This window comes from Cryptomeria japonica, chromosome 2 (genome assembly GCF_030272615.1).
Source record: "Cryptomeria japonica chromosome 2, Sugi_1.0, whole genome shotgun sequence".
Classification (NCBI taxonomy): domain Eukaryota; kingdom Viridiplantae; phylum Streptophyta; class Pinopsida; order Cupressales; family Cupressaceae; genus Cryptomeria; species Cryptomeria japonica.
In genome coordinates this window covers 10,108,847-10,130,167 of record NC_081406.1, presented here as the reverse complement: position 1 = coordinate 10,130,167, position 21,321 = coordinate 10,108,847, and the positions used below count along the sequence as shown (strand labels likewise).

The 21,321-nt window shown below is 41.0% G+C and overlaps 1 protein-coding gene across 27 annotated transcripts in view; it reads right to left on the bottom strand.

Annotated features, from left to right (window-relative positions):
* Window positions 1-21,321, bottom strand: part of LOC131053546 (uncharacterized) — a 214,637-nt gene that overhangs the window by 35,836 nt on the left and 157,480 nt on the right. The gene's annotated exons all lie outside the window — the stretch shown is intronic.

The window sequence follows — 21,321 nt, the reverse complement described above, 5'->3', positions numbered from 1 at the left end:
CTTCAACAACAATCCATGAACTTCATACAAAATGAGGGAAAACGAGTCCCCTTAAATAGGCTTCAAAAATAGATGAATGGCCAAGATCTAATCTAAATAAGTGGCCCAGATTCATCCTTACAAAAAGGTACCCATACCCATAAATGGAGGGTAAATATCAGCAACTACCCCAAAGGGAGCAATAACTACATAAAAAGGTAACTAAAACTTATCCAAAATAATTAAAAAAGTGCATATACACAAAGATTTAAGTTTACAGTTGACTTGGAAGTCAACATGACCCTTTGGCCAAAAAGTGCACTTTTCAAAATTTAAAAGAAAAAAGCACTTTAGGAAAGCATTTTCTCTTTTCCAGCTCTAGATTCCTCGGTGATGAACTCGACCTCATCATGCAGATATTCTCCCTAGATATCCCGATCAGCTGCACGCTCTACCCGAACGTAGTCCTGAAATCTCAGGCATAACTTGAATAATTCAGTCATCGGCAACATAGGTGGGTTGAACATTTTGTAATGGATATCTTGTAGGAGGCTATCTAAATTCTCCAACTCCTCTCTCCAATATGACTTGTGATTTTCAAAACATGATATGTCTGCTTGAAGCCCAGAAGAAAAATCTAGATCCTCTATGGAGTATGCAACCCTGGGATTGAGCTGGTCCTCCCACTGCGGTTGCACCTCACTATCCTCCATACTATTTTTTCAGCCAGGAACCATGGATTTGAGGATCCTTTCACCAAGATCCTTCACATTTGATAAAGTGTCGTCGCACTTATCATGCATTTTATTGATATTATCCCTCATGTCGTCCTTCATGCTAAGGGTCCAATACCAATCTTTGAAGGTACTGACACTATAAGGATTTAGGATAGTATCAACAGCAGGGATCTGAGAACAGGTCCAAAATAGAGCCCTAATGAGGGGCAATGTCTTAGCCATCGCCTCATGAGTGTTATAGCATTCTTTCTTCAGCTTACACATTTTGATAATAATGGCTTCCCTATGGAGAGCCATTTCGCGCAAATCCTTGAAGATTTTCTCTCTTCTTTAATGCCCTGCATCCATTCCTTGACAGCCCTTGCAATATCCCGTACTCCTTCAAATTCTGTTGTGGTCCTCTGTGCCAATGTTGTTGGGGGAATGTGGGATGCAGAAGCATTATGCAATGGTCTCAAGAGTTGATCAATATACCCCTCGGCCTGCTCAGCACGAGCTCGATACATGTTCTTTTCAGTTGTTATCTCTTCGAGTTGCCTGAGTATGTTCTGTACTGAATCCTTGAATTCCTCCTTTTCTTGTTCCTTAGTGGCTCGTCTGATGGGGACAGTCGTGATGCTATAATCAGCCAGTGCAATCTGATCTGTTGGCTTGTCTACAGGCAGGGTGGCTATGTGAAGAGTACGGTTCCTTTGCTCATCTTTGGTTATTCTGGAATATGCCTTAGGCTTTTTCTTCCCCTTGGCCTTAGCTTGGTCTATGCGTGAGAAGATGTCCTCCAAATCGATGGGTGGCTTGGTGGCGTCCTGTTGACGTGTATTTTGTACACCATCATACACAGAATAAAATACCTAAAGGCATCTTATCCTCTCTTGAGAAAATAGTCTCTAACTGCTGAAGATTCGCATAAAGGATCAGTTAGGAAGACTCCAAGGTTCTTTTAGTAGGGTCTCTACGTGTGGACAAGCTCCAGTGGTATGATGTGATTTGCTGGAATCACAAGGGGACTTACATATGATGATTGAACTTCCGATCTGCTTTGCTGGACACAGGCTCTTACTAACTTAGATTTGGAAAAAAAGAATGAAAAAAGGATAAGGGCGAAGAGAGGATCTAATCCTAATACTAAGAATGTAGGAGCAATGACTTGATTTTTGATGAAACTCTAACTAGATCTTGTTTTGACATCAATGGAACATCTACACAAGGCTAGTGCAATCTTCTAAGAGGAGCTTTATGATGTTCAAATTATCACCGCAGGCATAGATACCATCCAAGTTGATGCATATCAATGAAGAGGCAACAAATTGAAATTGAGCTTAAGCTGAACAATTCCAGTTGACTACACAAGGCAAGTCTGCAATCAACAAACTGCTAGTAGTATGGATATACGAATTCCACCATCAATCAATCACATTTCCTCCATTCATCTAATCATCTACCATCTAGGATTGAAGACTCAACAAGAAACCATGCAAATTGCAAGAAACGACACACTTCACCATTACTTCAATGAAAACGGAGTTTGTTTACAATCAATGGCAACAATTTCTTGCCTTGTCCTCCTATTCTACTCTAATTGCTATTCTATCAACTATATTCTAACTCCTCCAACTATTTACATGCTATCTCTAACTTATTGCTAATTAGCCTTTACAAATGAAATGCCTGGGCTTATATAGTGCCCACAATACAATTTGATGGCTTAGATCAATTCAAGATCAATGGCCAAGATTTTACAATGAAAACCCTAATTAGGGTTTGTTACAACCATTACATAACATTTAATGCTTGACCAATGATAAAATTGTATTGCTTGGACACATGTCCCTTCTAGAAAAATCGACCAATGGATAGCCGGGGTAGGTACATCGGAGTTTGTGCCACCTTCCATGAGTTAAGTACATTGAATTTGGGCACGCTGAGGTGGACCACACTGACTGGAGGAGTGATGACTGGGATGCCACCTCATCTGACACTTGTAGCTTGCTAGATATTCAATTTGATGTCGTTGAGAGGCTATCTTTAATTAACTCTAGTTCTAACTCCTTTTGTCCTTGATGTGCAAGACGATGATGTACCTCGCCTTGGAACGCTGGATTGAAAGAGGTCGCCCATGTCCTGGCGAAGACCGTCCTTGATCCGGCTTGATTTCCCTTGATGAGATCTCTATTTGATGCCTGCACAATCATTTCAAAATTAGTAACATGATTTTGCAATGAATAGCATAGATTAAATTAATTTTAGGAAACTTCATGATAAGCCCTTGAATTATCATTTCCTAAAAAAAGATTGAGCTTATTGAAATTCAAAATTTCAAAATTCACAATTTAAGGCTATGACGATCAAAATTCAAAATTAAAACAATAAAACCAAATCGCCATACCTCACTATAGAACTAACTCTAGAATGCAAAACAAGGATTGCCTAGGCAAAAATCAAAATTTGAAGCCTTTGACTTGATCTTGAAGGATAATGAACGTCCTCTTTATCAATTCGCCACCCTTGGGGATGTCTTGGATGTGATCTCATCTTCAAGTTAGCAATTTCGCCATCTTTGATACGTCTTTGACGTCCTAGGCAACTTCGCTCAAATGGAAACTTCAAGTTCGCACCACCTTGCTTTGAAATAAAATTCGCTCCTTTGAATACAACTTCGCACTTCTCTCTTTGATAGCATTTGAATGATAAAATGGTGATGTAAAAATGAAATCTTTCACCCCCCTTATATAAGCGCTTACACCATCAATTCATTGAGGCCGACTTGGTAATTAATAAGGCAATTTAAACGATTTTTAAACAAATAACAAAGCCGACCTTGACAAAATAAATAAATACTAAGCGCTCCATAATAATTAATTAATTTGCCATCGTTTTTTAATTAATGAACTTCGATTTTTATTTTTTTTACAAGGCAAAATAATTAATTAACATTTAAATGCAATATTTAAATGCTAATAAATTGAGTTTCAAAGCATATCGAATTTTAGCATTTAAAAAATAAATTCAAACAAATTTGTTTGAGCGCTAAATTTTGAAGATGAAGGATACGTACCTCATCGCCCTGGTCCCTGACTGAGGGACAGGAGCGATCCATTACCTTGGTCATGATCCTTGCATTTTTTACATCCAAGGTCTTCATTTCTACGTTGAATTTGCCATTTTCCTTGGGATCTTCGAACTTGATTGATTTATCCTTGCGATTGAATGTCCTTTTGTGGTGATATCGCCCTTGTCCCTTGGAGAGGGACAGGAGCGAACTTCATGCTTTCTCCTTGATTTTGCATCTTCGATCTCCAATTTTCCTTGTGAGGGACAAACAATGTTATTCCTTCATTCCACTTTCGTTTCACTTGAATTCAACGAGGCGTATTTGATGTTAGGAGGAATATCGCCCTTGTCCCTTGGAGAGGGACAGGAGCGATCCTGAAGCTCTAGCCAAAACGTGTCATCTTTCATCCTTGGTTCCTCGTTCATTGCCCCTTAAAGGACGTCCTTGACCTTAGCTATCCTTGCATTGTCTGGATTTTGTCGGAACATGAGTGTTTTAGTAAAAATCGCCTTGGTCCTTGTCCAAAGGACAGGAGCGATATGAGTTCCTTAGCTTAATTGATAGCATTTTGACGTTTGGAACCTTTGTAAATCATCTTCAAATGACACCTTATACCTTGTATGACCTTGCAAAACATTGACTCAACGTGATTTTTGCATGAATTAGCAAATATATTCAACATCGCTCTGGTCCCTTCCTGAGGGACAGGAGCGAACTTCATGATGTTGAGCTTGTCATTGCCTCGTTCAACTTGTCATCGCTATCATCGTGCAAAATAAAGTTCCTTGATCCTTCGTGATCACTTGATGCTTGATAAACTTTCAAATTTTATGCCTTTATGCAAATTTCGCTCTGGTCCCTTCCTGAGGGACAGGAGCGAACTGGGATATTTTAGTGCAAATCTTTCAATGTTGATGACCTTTGATGCTTTGTGTTTGACGAAGATGCCTTAAGACGTCCTTGCCACCTTGTTCTTCGCCTTGGAGTGTCTTGAATTTGGAGGGACGGCAATATAATCATCATATCGCCCTGGTCCCTTGGAGAGGGACAGGAGCGATCTTGGCTTTGTATGCTTCACTTCACTTTGTCACCTTCAAAAACTATCTTCAACAGCTTCGTAATGTACCTTTTCACCTATCCATGCCTTGGGATCCACTCAAACTGGGCAAGAAAATCATCTTAGACAAAAATCGCTCTGGTCCCTCCCTGAGGGACAGGAGCGAACTTAAGCATTTTGGTCCCTTGTTGGCGTTTCATAATCGTCAATTTATCTTAAACGCGTTCATTTTGCCTCCTTCCTTGCCTTCAAACGTAAACTTGACTCGATCTTTGCCTGAATTTTGTCTTGTGAAGAACTTCGCTCTGGTCCCTTGGTGAGGGACAGGAGCGAATTTGACCCCCTAGGCAAAAACTTCATCATTTCATTGTTTTTTTATCAAGTCTGGATGCCCTATCATGCTCATTTCGTCCTTCACCATGCCTTTGATGTCTCGATTCATCCAAACAAGGTCAGGAATGGCTCAACTAAGCATTTTCGCTCTGGTCCCTTGGTGAGGGACACGAGCGATTCGCCTTGGTTCCTTGGAGAGGGACAGAAGCGCTTTTAATGTTTTGGACCCTTGGAGAAGGACACGAGCGAAATTTGACTTTTCGCACTCTCTATCAGGATAATTTTTATGGAATATAACATTTAAGTATAAGAATCTTATACTTTAAGTTATATTCCATATATACTTTCAGGATGTTTGAGAGTGGTTTCAGACCTCTAGGAGTTATATTGCAAACTCTAGTTTTTGGAGGTTTTTTCAGTTTCCAGACTTAGTCAAATTCAGGATCAGGACATTCCAGACTTAGCCAAATTTCAGGATCAGGACCTTACTCAAGCCGGACTTGCTATCCTATGATCACCCCGACAGCACTCAAAAATGCAAAGGCCAACTAACAAAACCCTAAAAAACCTAGAAAAAAAACCCTAAAAAGCAAAAAAAACATGGGTCCCCATTTGCAATGGGGCGATGTGTGAAAACGTCACAACACGTCCTTTCGCTGAGCTCGAGCAATTAACCATTCTTGAGGTATAGTCTGGGCTGATGCTATGGTTAAATTTGCACTCTGTTCTTTGATGTTTTCAGCCGGCTCATCGTAAATTTGTAGCTGTTCCGCTATAGGAGGAGTAGAGGAAGTGTCAAGTTCCTTGCTCGCAGCCGAATTCTCTCCCACTTTACTGAATAACTGCCTGGTATTTTCATGTGATGGTTGTTCTTCAGTCTTTTCAGGCTCACAGGTATCATCTGCCCTTTGCTCTCCTTCAATAGTGGAGTCATCGTTGGTAGTATTATGGAGCAGCAATTCATGGCGGCTCTGCTCGGTGGGTTCATGCAATTCAATCCCCTAAGTGGATGGAATCTCTCCTTCCTCAACTTGGTTATTAGGTTCGGCTGACTCAATGGCTCTTAGCTCGGCATCCAGCAAGTCGGGTGCAGGAGGATTATCAGCCCCAAATGCGTCAATATCACTCTGGGAAGGCAGAGAAGGTATATAATCTAGTTCGACTACATCATCAAACGAACTAGGGTCCTTTGACGATGAAGTGACCTCTGGTCTCCTAATAGGGATCTTTTCCCTTCTTGTTCTTTTGGATGTCCGAGTTCCTCTACTAGCCTTAGCCTTCTTCCTTTTCTCGGGCTTTTCGATTTCTTCCTTAGGTGCACTAGAAGTTCCCTCATCTTCGGAGGACTGAGAATCAAGGTTACCCATCAAGTGGTAGGTGAACTAGACTCCCTCATGTATCAGTCGCTCAATCTATTGGTGCAACCATTGGTCAGTATATCTTCCTGGGGCTGCCATAACCGCCTCGAAATTAGTGATTGGATCCTGCGACCAATCAATGCCTGGCAAAAGATGTCTTACTACCTCAAATTCCCGGACTTGCAAGCAATTTCCTGAATCTGTTAGTTGATCCGGGACCCGGCGGTATTCATAGAGTCGCATTTGCTACACACTCAGCCTTGAATATTCATGCCTTCGGACCTCATAGTCATCAGAGTAGTTCTTCCAATAATCTTCAACGGACTCTTTTGCTCAGTATCGCCTGCCATAGGCCCTCTTTGCCAGATTGTCGTGATCAAAGCACTTCCTTGGAAAATGCTCTTGTAGGCAATGAGATAAGGATGCCGTAACATCATGTATGCGCGGTGGAACCTATTGTTGAAAGAGGTGATTGGTTCATGCTCTCTCCTTCGGATTTCAACAAATTGTCTATACAACTCGGCCGGCGTGGTTGGTATACCAAACTTAGCAATAAATGCATCCTTCATGGCATCCCAAGTCCTGATTGACCCTATAGGCAAATGAATGAACCAGAAGTACGCTTCTTCTCCCAATGAGTAGGGAAAAAGCCTACATGCTACATCTCCATATTCGATTTGTCTGTTGCGAAGATGATCCTCGAACATCTTGATATGATCCTCTGCTGTACGATTGAAATCGCTGACATTGAATTTGGAACAAAAGTGTTCTGGATTCTTTGGCATATCATGATAGACTGCAAATTCCAATGGTGATGGATTGTTGATTAGCCAAGTAGCGTCGTTAAGTGCATGAGGAGGAGGAGGAGGAGGAGGAGCACGGTGTGCCATCGTGTTTCTCGAGGCTTGAAAACTTGACAAGGGGCTTGATGAACTAGCCTGGCTTGTTGTTTGAGAAATTGCCTGGATACTTGTTTGGATTGCCGCTTGTACTTGTTCTTGAAGAGACGGAGCTTGGGATGACTCAGGAGATTCCTCCAATCTTAATTCAAATTCTTTGGTAGGGTCTTCTCTTTTGACTCGCTTCGACCTTGAAGTAAACTGAAGCTCACTTAGATTCTTGATGCCTGGTGTTGACTTCAATATCTTTTGATGTTTCTCGGGCGAGAAAGAACCAATGCGATCCAGCATGAAGATTTGTCTTGCGGAGACTACTACAAGTTCCTTTGATTGCGAAGCTCTCTAGCTGCGATTCTTTGGTGTTTCTTCAGCCCTATCTTCTTCTTGTTCCAAGATGATTCTCACTCTGTTATACTCAACTTCACTTCTCCTTACGTTCCACGCTAGGTGATTCAATCCTGAAACAATATCTTCTTGAATGTCGCCTATCTCCAAATTAGGTTGCACTACTTGATTCAATCCCTCATGTGGCAACACCATCGTGATTCATGATCATGCTTGAAATGTATTCTTCTTTAAATCTTCGGATTTCGGATGTTCGTGCCCTCCTCCTAGCGCCAATTCTGTTGACGTGTATTTTGTACACAATCATACACAGAATAAAATACCCAAGGGTACCTTATCCTCTCTTGAATAAAGTCTTTGATTGCTGAAGATGTCGCAAAAAGGATCAATCAGGGTGACTCCAATGTTCTTTTATGTAGGGTCTCTACGTGTGGATAAGCACCAGTGGTCATTGTGATTGCTGTTTCGTCAAGGGGACTTACGTATCCGAATTGCAGGAACAAGATTTCCTAATACTAATGAATTCCAAAAAAGATCAAAAGGGTAAGGCTTGCAAGAGATAAACTCTAATCTAATCCTAAGAATGACTCAATGTAGGCTAGACTTGGCAAGATTCTACCAACTTCAGTATTGCCAAGGAATTACAACTTTACTGAAACTGATGCGATCTTCTAAGGTGAATAATGATTTTCAAATCATCAAGAATCATAGGCACTACCATGAAGGTACATATCAATGACTCAATAATGAATGAAGGTTTATGCAATCCAAATATTTCCAGTCGACCACACAAGGCGTCCTTACAATCAGTAAGAAGCTAGTGGTTTGGAGTATGAATCTCACCAAAGATCAAGCCCAACACTTAGTCCTTCAAATTTAAATACTACTTTGACTGAGAATGATTCAAGAGAATAAACAACCATGAAGATAACCACAAGAATTGCAATAAAACACCATAACTTCAATATTTTATTGATCTCAAAGCCATCATAAACAACAATTGTTTGAAATTCCTTCTTCAAAGCTCAATCTTGCTACAAAATAACTTGCTTCTCAAAAACTCTAACTATTTCTTATTGCTCTCTCTTAATTCTAATTTCTCCTATCTATGTCTATATCTATGTCAAAATGAAAATGAATGAGGGTATAAATAGCATCCTCAATTACAATGAACGGTCCAGATCAAAAGAAGATCAATGGCCAAGATTATGACACCTAAACCCTAATTAGGGTTTATTACAAATAGCCCCCTTTTTATTGAACAATATTAAATGCATAGCCAAATATTAAATTTGGCACAAAAATCTAGGAAACATAGACCAATGACAATTAAGGTGCCACATCATCTATAACCTTTCTTCTAGAATCTTATTCCCTTTCCAATGCTCCTTTTTAGCATATGCAATGAATCTAGACACGATTCCTTCGATCTCAGCAATTGGAATCTCGGGAAGATTCCTCATTCGTTCCTCCAAGTGTATGACCTGATCGAAAGCCTTGAGCAGAGCAGTGTCCCATCCAGGTTCAAGTTCTTTGATCTTCTCAATCAGGAGCATGGCGGCAAACATCTGATCCCGTTGCTCATCTGTAATAACATTCTCATCTTTGCAAAAGATGACCTTGACTCTATCTTCTAATTCTTGCAAATCCACATCTGTCTCAACTGCAATCCTCCTACCAAGAATAGTACATAATACTTCAAACACCTTGTCCTGGATCGGGTGGATAATCTCTTCAACCTGATTGCATTTGTTACTGATATCCTCAAAAAGAACTTCCTTCATCTGGAGTAAAGTTGACCATTGGAGTAAACTATGAGGTCCTCCATCTATTATCTTTTCTTGTGCTAAGACCTTCCTTAATGTTTGTCTGATTACTTGCAGGACAAGAATGATAACATCCTTAGTATGAGCAAAAGCAGCTACAGTTATCATTAGGTTGTGGATGACCTCAAGAACCTGAATAGCTCGGTGAATGGTCTGCATCATCCTTGTTGCAAATTCAATAGCAACTGTATGGGATTTGTCAATCCAAGAGCTCATAAGCTGAACCAAACTCCTGACTCTCTCTGCCTCGCCAACTGATTCAAGGGGAAGTACCTGTGCAGGAGATACCACTGGATCCTGACGCCTCAAAGGCTGATTGAGATGACTAAAGTAGCCTCTCCAAGCACTGACCTCTCGCTCAAGCTTCCTATTCTTTTCCATTTCTTCTCTAAGCTTGTCCTTAAGTGCCTCAAATGAATCAGTGGCATCATCCAACGTCTGCTCGGCTGTGAGTGGACCAAGCTCAAATGTCTCTACATCATATTCCTCTGCGAGGATCTCACCTTCATACTTGTCCACTGCTGGTGTAGCTATCTGCAATTTCCTGGACCCTGTCTCATCTTTGATCATCTTGGACATCTTAGTAGCCTTCCTCTTTTCTGTCACTTCCTGAGAATTTCCAACAAGGCTCTCTAAATCAATCACATTATCCTCGTCCTCAATCACAATCACCCTCGTTAGCCTCTCCTTTAACCAATCTGGAATGGCAGATCTTGTTTCTCTAACCTGTATCTCATTAGGCAATGTTTCTTCTTCTCTAAGAGGAGATGTCACTTCGTTATCGTTCTTGTCTTCATGTAGCTCATTGACTTGGAGAGATTGGCTTGATGAACGTTGAGGTGCCTGTCCTTCTTCCTGTTTATCGTTCCGTACCATTGATTCCATAGATTCCTCCATTTCAAGTGTCCTCTTCTCCTGTCGAGAAGATGTGCCGGATGAACGATCTCTGTTGGCTTCTTGCTTCTTCTTGGAGGATTCTCTTTTCTCAGGTCTCTCCTTTCTCTTTGAGCCTCTAGGATGGGGGTTGCCTTCACTTACGCTTCGAAGGTTGCCTTCACTTGTGTTTCTGGGATTAGGATTACCTTCACTTACACTAGCTCCTCCTTCGCCTGGTCTTTCCTCCAAAGTAAAAGTCATAGATATGCCCTGCTCTCTCAACTTTTGATGTTGCACATCAACCCATCTGCGAGTACAAGACAAGACTGGAGCCATCAAGGCATCTAGATCCAAAATTTCAGGTTCATTCCAATCTAGCCTCACTGCTTTGCTCTCTCGGTCATAAGATGATTGGAGATGTCTGCCACTGTCCTGAGCTTGGTCGGCCACTCTGTAAATTTTGCATTTCCTGATAAAGTCTAAAGGCAATCTGGAATGCATCTTTCTTTTCACTTCAAGATCATCTGAGAGATTCATCACAAAGTCCTCTACCTGAGGTTCATGTCTGTATTTCCTTCCAACTGTCTCTTCTATATACCCATAAGGATCAAAATTCTCTCTCATGGCAAAGAATGAAAATGAATATAAAGCTAACTCTTTTTCTGCATCATCCATGGCTAGAGCATTAGGACATACCTCAACTGAATTTCCTAGTATGATAGGAACAGGAACTCCATTTCCATGCCTGTGTCTGAATGCCTTTGCATACGCTGCCAACTGTCTAGTTACCTCAAGTAACACTATTCTGTCTGTCGGATATCTTGGCAACATGTAGGGAGGTGAAGGACATCCATGAACTCTAATATATGTAAACTTCTGAAATTGGATGAACCAAGCACCGTACCTCTTTACAAGCTCTTGTGCATCTTGAGATAGCCGATTGTGAATCCCGCCTTGCAATGTCCTGGTGATGTTCATCGTGAAGGTATCATTGACCAACTTGTAGTCACTTCCTGGAGGAAGATGCAAATGAACATAGGAATCACAAACTCTGACTTCCCCGGGCCCTCTCCCGATCACTCCTCTGTGAGGTAATCCTGCATATTCAAAACTCCTGATCAAGGCATATATGATGTATGAACTCATGTAGAAAGACTTGGTAGCCTTCAGTCTTCTTAACTGCACGTCCAAGCAATGGCTAATCATTCTAGCCCAATGAATTGTTCCTTTTCCTTGAACTATCACTTGGATGAAGTAGAACATCCACTTCTCAAAATAGAAGGCTTGAGGAGCCCCTGTAACTCGGTTGAGTAATGTTATCAAATCTCTGTACTCCTCCTGGAAGTCGATCCTATGTGGTGTGTTCAGAATCTTGCTCAGGCGAGGACGACTCTTAAGTAACCAATTTTTGTTGATGATGCTCAAGCAAGTGTCTGGATCATCTTCATACATGGACCTGGCTCCTTCTAAGCCTTTATAAATCATATCTTTATGTTCTGGTAGGTGAAGAGCTTCACTGATAGCCTCCTCTGAAAGATAAGCAAAAGTGTCTCCCTCCTTGGACACTATCGATCTGGACTGTGGATCATAATGGCGAGCACACTCGATCATCAACTCATGGCACTGGACTGTTGGAGGGAAGCCGGGCGCCTTCATAATGCCACTTTCAATTATTCTCCTTGCGACAGGTGATGGCTTGCCAATGTAAGGGACCTCTCGAAACTTCTTCACACTGAAGTTTCCCAAGTTAGTATCTCCAATGTTGCTCCACTTAGACACGATCTTGGTCCAATTCTTCGTTCTTCTGATCTTCCTTCATGAGGGCTGGACGACTAGTAGATGCTCCTGCCTTCGGGGTCGCCATCGTGACACCTACACAACATTTCATAATGAGTAATAGATTTTGCAATATAGAAATATAGACTAGATTAAAGATAGAATTTAGGAAACTTCATGATAAGTCTTTGAGTTATCATTTCCTAAATACGATTGAGCTACTGGAAATTCAAAATTTCAAAATTCAAAATTCAAGACTGAGACTAGGACGATTAAAATTCAAAATTTGAACAAGGGAACTTCGCCATACCTCACTTTGAGAGCTAACTCTAACAAAAGGATGCAAAATTAGGAAATTCGCCTAGGCAAAATGAAGATTGAAGTCTTCAACGTGAGCTTCCTCTAGCAAATGCGTCTCCTTTATTAACTTCACCACCTTGAGGGCAAATTCGCTCCACCATAAACAAAGTTCGCACTCCTCTTGATGAGATCTCGCACTTCCTTATTCACCTCTCCAAATCGCATATGAACAATGATTGAATGATGGTTAAAACATGCTCACATACCTTCATTATATAGGCGCTCACCTCTTTGCAATCCCTATAGGCCGACTTGGAAATAAGGCAAATAATAACAAAATTTAAATAAAAAGAGGAGGCCGACTTTTGTAAAAACATTAAAATAAAACCCAAGCGCTCTCTTTTTATTTAATTTAATAATTAATTAATTTTAATGCCTTTGTATTTAATAATTTCGATTTTTAAAAAGGCTAAATTAATCATTAAATGCCTCATGCGTTATTTTTAAATGCTAATTCAATTAAATATTTCAAGTTTTATCGATTTTTAGCATTTAATGCATTTCGAAAATATTGGCACCTAATCATGGGAGGATTTTGGAATATTAACAATATCACTCTGGTCCCTGGGAGAGGGACAGGAGCGAACTTTGTGTTTGAGCTCAAAATTGTTGACTTTCGACGTTAACCCCTTGTTCATCATCTTCCTAAAGACATTTTCGGTCTTGCATGTCCTTGCCTTGACGTGGTCTAGGAAGGAAATGATTGTTTCAATGAATGTCGGCCTGGTCCTCTAGTGAAGGACAGGAGCGAACTTTTGTTCCTTGTGCTAATCCTTGATCATATCAACTTTCAATTGCTTTCAAAATGTAAAATAGTGTCTCTTACTCCTCCTTGAACGTTTGAAACGGAAGTGACACCTCAAAATTGGACACACTTGCATATTTCGCTCTAGTCCCTTGGAGAGGGACAGGAGCGCCTTAGTCATTTCTCATCACTTTTCGTGGTCTCCGTAACCTTGCTTTCCTTCGAAGCACCTCCAACATCTTCGCCACCTTGTGCCTTGGCTTGGATCCGACCAAACTTGGAAGGGACGACTTGATAATCTATATTTCGCCCTGGTCCCTAGCAGAGGGACAAGAGCGATTTTACCTCTATAGGCTAAGTCATTCATTGCCAACGTTTAAAACTATCTTCAAAAGATTCATTATGCTCCCCTTCACTCATCTCCAACATGAAACTTGTTCTAACTTTGTGGGAAATTTGCTTCATGAGGAAATCGCTCTGGTCCCTTGGAGAGGGACAGGAGCGCCTAGGACAAAATATGTTTCACTTTGCGTCTTGCAACCTTCAAAATTATCTTCAATGGAACGACTACGCCTTCTTTTATTTGCCTCAAACTTAAAACTTTCTTCCTCTTCGCCAAAAACTTGTCCTCTAAGAAAATCGCTCTGGTCCCTTGGAGAGGGACAGGAGCGCCTTGGGCAATTTCATCAAGTTCTCGAGTTATTTACAACTTCGTTCTTTTTTTGAGGCATTCCAAACATTTTTACCATCCTGCCCTTTGGCCTGGACTTAACCAAATTCGGAAGGGAATGCTAGATAATGTATATTTCGCCCTGGTCCTTGACTGAAGGACAGGAGCGATTTTGTATTTATTAGCTCAATTGTGTTTCACCAACTTTCAAAATTCATCTTTGACGGATTGGTTGGGTCGCCCTTCATTCATCTCTAGCTTGAAATTCGCTTTTCCTTGGTCCAAAACTTGTCCTTTGAGAAAATCGCTCTGGTCCCTTCGAGAGGGACAGGAGCTATCTTTAAAATTCACCCTGGTCCCTGACAGAGGGACAGGAGCGAACTTGACTTTTTGGGTAAATTTTCTCTTTCGGGATCCATTCAAGTTATATTCAATAGGCAAAACGCACCTTCCTTGATCTCTTCCACATTGCGAAATCATTTAATCCTGCAAGGATAAGGCAAACTTGGTGTTCAAGCTCCGGTCCTTCAGTGAGGGACAGGAGCGATTTTGTCATTTTAGCATATTTCCTTGCTTGCAAATTACTTCAAACTATATTCAATGGACAAAAGATGCCCTCCTTGATCTCTTCCAATCCAAAAATCGTCTTGGTCCTGCAAAGACAGTGCAATTTTGAGAAACAAGCTCCGGTCCTTCAGTGAGGGACAGGAGCGATTTTTGTCCTTAAGGCCAAATGTTCAACTTTCATTGCAAATGACTAAGTCTGGATGCTCCATTAGGTTGATTTCATCTCTTATTGCGTCCTTGATGCCTTAATTTTGATCAACTAAGACCAAAAATGGTCTAAGTAGGCCATTTTGCCCTGGTCCCTGGCTGAGGGACAGGAGCGATTTAACCTTAAACCTTGAAACTTGCCATTTTTGAGTCTCAAAATCTTCAAAAACCCCCTATTTATGTTCAACTGCATCTCCTGGCGACCCTGCACAAGACAAATGAAACAAGTTAATAACCAAGAGGTATAAAATACCAACTTCGCCCTGGTCCTTGACTGAAGGACAGGAGCGATTTTGCCCCTATAGGCCAAAATATCAAGAATTTAGGCTTTCAGTCACTTCACAAGGCATAATTAGGTCATCTCCAAGGCCAGGGGTCACTTATCAAACTTTCCAAAATTTGGTCAAAATTCACCCGGACAAAATTGCACAATTCCATCATCAACACTTAGGTAAAATTTGAACTTGCTTTCAAAATTCCTACTGGACCTAGTCAGACACACCTGACATCCTGACAAACTCATCTTATTTCAAAATTGCAATCCATACGAGAATGCTCAATAATCTTCAAAATTTGACTGGACTTCGGCTTGAAAATATCAAAAAAGGAAACCCTAAGGCTTAACCCTAGTCCAGACGACTCACTCACTTACTCAAAACCCTAAAAGCAGAGAGAAGAACAGGCAAACCAAACAAAAAAGAGGGGGTCCCCATTTTAATAGGCCCTCTTTGCCAGATTGTCATGATCAAAGCACTTCCTTGGAAAATGCTCTTGTAGGGCATAAGAGGCTAGTTCTGCAAAGGATTCCTCTGCCTGGGATGGATTCTTTAGATAGACATCCTGGTTACCTATAATCATAGGGAAAGCGAATCCAGATTGCTTCCTGTCCCTGAGTAAGCTGCCTACCGAACGTGACTGCCTTGCGACTTCCAGGAGAACTATCTTGTCAGTTGGGTACCGCGGAAGTCGGAAAGGAGTACCCTCAAAGCCAGCTATCCGGATGTAGGAGAACCTTGGGAACTGGATGAAGCAGGCACCATATCTTTGTACTAGAATAGTATCTTGCTCTGAGAGCCTTATGTGTAGTCCTCCCTGCATCAGTCGAACCAAGCACATTGTGAAGGTGTCATTGACGCGCTCATACTGACCAATTGCAGAGGCAGGGCTGTTCTTTTCCCTTTGAGCTATGTCTTGATAGTGTAGCTATGGATAACAATTGTATACCTTCACCTGATCAGGCCCATTCCCAATTTCACCTTTCATGATCAAACCCGACAGCGGCTAGTTCCTGGCGAACGTGTAGACCAAATAGGAGGTCATAGTGAAGTACTTCTTCATCTCAAGTTCGATCAGCTGAGTGTGGATGTTGTCGCTTATGATCTGGGCCCAGTCAAACTTGGATTTCCCAGCGAAGACCTGCTCTGTGAAGTAAAACATCCATTCTTCAAAGTAACTGGATTGGGGAAATCCCATAATCCTACTGAGCAATGTGACCATGTCCCCATGCTCATTGTGAAAGTCGCTTCTAGGGGTCTTTTTCCCAATCCTGACGCTTGGAGGTCTTCTCTCCTTGTACCACTCTTCATTTATCAATGTTCTGCATTTGGCAGGGTTTACATCATACGTTGTCTACGCTTCATCCATAGTTGTTGCTATAGGGTTGTGTTGACGTGTATTTTGTACACTATCAAACACAGAATAAAATACCCAAGGGTACCTTATCCTCTCTTGAGTAAAGCCTCTGAATGCTAAAGATATCGCAAAAAGGATCAATCAGGGTGACTTCAAGGTTCTTCGTTGTAGGATCTCTATGTGTGGATAAGCACCAATGGTCGTTGTGAATGCTGTTTCTTCAAGGGGTCTTACGCACTTTGAAAGCTGGTCTGTGTTACTCTTACTTGATTGCAGGAACAATAATTTCCTAACACTAACAAATTCTTAAAAAAAAAAAAAAAAAGATCAAAAGATAGGGTTTTCAAGAGATGAATTCTAATCTAATTCTAAGAATGACTCAATGTAGGCTAGACTTGGTAAGATTCTACCAATTTCAGTATTGCCAAGGAATTACAACTCTACTAGAATTGATGCGATCTTCTAAGGTGATTAGTGATTTTCAAATCATCAAGAATTATAGATACTACCATAAAGATACATATCAATAGTTCAATAATGATTGAAGGTTCAAGCAATCTAAATATCTCCAGTTGACCACACAGGGCATCCTTACAATCAGTAAGAAGCTAGTGGTTTGGAACATGAATCTCACCAAAGATCAAGCACAACACTTAGCCCTTCAAACTTAAATACTACTTCGACTAAGAATGATTCAAGAAGATAAACAACCATGAAGATAGCCATAAGAATTGCAATAAAACACCATAACTTCAATATTTTATTGATCTCAAAGCCAAAATAGACAACAATTGTTCGAAATCCTCTCTTCACTATTCAATCTTGCTACAAAATAACTTTCTTTCTAAGCTCTCTAATCTCTTTCTCTAAAATCTAATTTGATCTAATCTTCTAATGACAAAATGAAAATGAGTGAGGGTATATATAGCATCCTCAATTACAATGAACGGCCCAGATCGAAAGAAGATCAATGGCTGAGATTCTGACACCTAAACCCTAATTAGGGTTTGTTACAAAAAGTTCCCTTTTTAGATGAACATTATTAAATGCATAGCCAAATATTTAATTGGCACAAAAGTCGAGGAAACATAGACCAATGATAATTAAGGTGCCACATCATTCTATAACAACCTTTCTTCTAGAACCTTGTTCCCTTTCCAATGCTCTTTCTTAGCATATGCAACGAATCTGGACACAATTCCTTCAACCTCAGTAACGGGAATCTCAGGAAGATTCTTCATTCGTTCCTCCAAGTGAATAACCTGATCAAAGGCAATGAGAAGAGCCGCTTCCCATCCAGGTTCGAGTTCTTTGATCTTCTCAATCAGGAGCATAGTAGTGAACATTAAATCCCGTTGCTCATCTGTGATGACATTCTCATCTTTGCAAAAGATGACCTTGACTCTCTCTTCCAACTCTTGGAGGTCCACATCCGTCTCAACTTCGATCCACCTGCCAAGAATGGTACACAACACTTCAAACACCTTATCCTGAATTGGATGGATGACACCTTCAACTTGACTACATTTGGTGCTGATGTCTTCGAAAAGAACCTCTTTCATCTGGAGTAGAGTTGACCACTAAAGTAGGTTATGAGCTCCTCCATCCATTATCTTTTCTTGTGCTAGGATCTTCCTTGGTGTTTGCCTGATTACTTGCAGAACAGGAATGATAACATCTCTAGTGTGAGCGAAAGCGGCTACAGTTATCATTAGATTGTGGACGATCTCAAGGACCTGGATAGCTCAGTGGATTGTCTTCATCATTCTTGTTGTAAATTCAACAGCTACCGTGTGGGATTTGTCAATCCAAGAGCTCATAAGCTGAACCAAGCTCTTGACTCTTTCTACCTCGCCAACTGATTCAAGGGGAAGTGCTTGCACAGGAGATACAGCTGGATCCTGACGTCTTAAGGGCTGATTGAGATGACTAAAGTAGCCTCTCCAAGCACCGACCTCTCTCTCAAGCTTCCTATTCTTTTCCATTTCTTCTTTAAGTTTGCCCTTAAGTGCTTCAAATGAATCGGTTGCCTCATCCATTGCCCGTTCAGTAGTGAGTGGACCAAGCTCAAATGTTTCTACATCATACTCATCTGCAAGAATTTCACCTTCATACTTGTCCACTACTGGTGTAGCTATCTGCAACTTCCTGGATCCTATCTCATCCCTTATCACTTTGGACATCTTCGTGGCCTTCCTCTTCTCCGTTACTTCTTGAGAATTTCCTATAAGGCTCTCTAAGTCAATTACATCTTCTTCTTCTTCAATCACAATCACCCTTGTCAGTCTCTCTTTCAACCAATCCGGAATGGCAGATCTTGTCTCTCTCACTTGTATTTCTTTAAGTAGTGGTTCATCTTCTCGGAGAGGAGATGTCGCTTCATCATCATTTCCCTAATCCTCTTGTAGCTTATCAATTTGTAGAGGTTGACTTGATGAATGTTGAGGTGTTTGTCCCTTCTCTGGTTTATCATTTTGTACCATGGATTCCATAGATTCATCAATCTCAGGTACCATCTTCTCTTGACCTTCAGCTTGACTTGCCTTCTTTCCATGTCGAGAAGATGTGCCTGATGGGCGATCTCGATTGGCCTCTTGCTTCTTCTTGGAGGGTTCTCTTTTCTCAGGTCTTTCTTTCCTCTTTGCGCCTCTAGGATGAGAGGTGTCTTCACTTACGCTTGCTCCTCCTTCTTCTGGTCTTTCCTCCAAAGTAAAAGTCATTGGTATGTTCTGTTCTCTTAACTTCTGATGTTGTACATCCACCCATCTGCGAGTACATGACAAAACTGGAGCCATCAAAGCTCTCAAGTCCAAAATCTCAGGCTCGCTCCAATCTATATTCACTCTCTTATCTTCTTTGTCATAGGATGACTGGAGATGTCTGCCATTGTCCTGAGCTTGATTAGCTACTCTGTAAACTTTGCATTTCCTGATGAAATCTAAAGGTAATCTAGAATGCATCTTTCTTTTCACTTCTAAATCACTTGAGAGATTCATCCAAAAGTCTTCCACCTGAAACTCATGTCTGTACTTCCTAGCAACTGTCTCCTCCATATAACCATAAGGATCAAAATTCTCTCGTGGGGCAAAGAAGGTGAATGAATACAAGGCTAATTCCTTCTCTGCATCCTCTGAAGCTTGAGTATTAGGACATACCTCAACTGAATTCCCCAATATGATAGGTACGGGCACTCCATTTCCATGCTTGTGTCTGGATACCTTTGCACAAGCTACCGATTGTCTGGTTACCTCAAGTAGCACTATTCTATCTGTCGGATATCTCGGCAACATGTAAGGAGGTGAAGGACATCCCTGAACTCTGATGTATGTAAACTTTTGAAACTGGATGAACCAAGCACCATACCTCTTCACAAGTTCTTGTGCATCCAGAGATAGTTGATTGTGAATCCTGCCTTGCAATATCCTAGTGATGTTCATCGTGAAGGTATCATTGACTAACTTGTAGTCACTTCTAGGTGGATGATGCAGATGATCATAAGAGTCACAAACTCTCACCTCTCCGGGTCCTCTTCCGATCATTCCTCTGTGAGGTAGCCTTGCATACTCGAAACTCCTGATCAAGGCATATATGACGCATGAGCTCATGTGGAACGACTTGGTAGGCCTTAGTCTTCTCAACTGCACATCCAGGCTATTGCTAATAATTCTGGCCCAATGAATCGTTCCTTTCCCTTGGACAATCACTTGAATGAAGTAGAACATCCATTTCTCGAAGTAGAAGGCCTGAGGAGCCCCTGTAACTCGATTGAGCAAAGTTATCAAATCTTTGTACTCCTCTTGGAAATCAATCCTATGCGGTGTATTAGGAATCTTGTTCAGGCGAGGACGACTTTTGAGCAACCAATTCTTGTTGATGAGATTCAGGCAAGTGTCGGGATCATCTTCATACATTGACCTGGCTCCTTCTAAACTTTTGTAAATCATATCTTTATGCTCTGGAAGATGAAGAGCCTCACTTATAGCCTCCTCTGAAAGGTAAGCTAAAGTGTTTCCTTCCTTGGATACGATCGATCTTGATTGTGAGTCATAATGGCAGGCACACTCGATCATCAGCTCATGACACTGGACTACTGGAGGGAAACCTGCCGCCTTGATGATGCCACTTTCAATTATCTTCTTCGCGACGGGTGATGGCTTGCCAATGTAGGGGACCTCTCGAAACTTCTTCACACTGAAGTTTCCCAAGTTGGTATCTCCGATATTGCTCCATTTGGACACGATCCTGGTCTCCAACTCTTCGTTCTTCTGATCTTCCTTCATGAGAGCCGGGCGACTAGTAGATGCTCCTGCCTTTGGAGTTGCCATCTTGACACCTACACAACATTTCACAATTAGTAATATATCTTGAAGCGTAGAAATATAGAGTAGAAAGGAAGATTTAAGATTTTAATTAGGAAACCTCATGATAAATCTTGAGTTATCATTTCCTAATTAACTATGCCAAACTTAGAATTTTCAAAACAAAAGTTTAAAATTCAAATCTTCAACAATGGTGTCAAGATGATTTCGCCATACCTCCTCTTGAGTATTAAACTCTAAGAAATGATGCAAAAATAGATGAATTTCGCTAGGCAAAATGTAGATCAAAGTTCTCCCTTGGATAAAATGCACCTCTTTAGCCTTCACAAGAATCAACTCCACTTCCTTCTAGTCTCCAACACTTGAAATAAATTCGCTCCAAGCAAACCAGATTTCAAACCTCCACTTAGCCTTCCAAATTCGCACTTGAAGCAATGATTGAATGATTTGAATTGTGAAAAAAAACACCTCCAATATATAGAGTGCTCACCCCTTTGCTCCCTCTAGGCCGACTTGGCAAAAAGAGGTTTAAAAATAAATAAAATTCCAAAAAAGAGGGGCCGACTTGGCAAAATAAATGAAA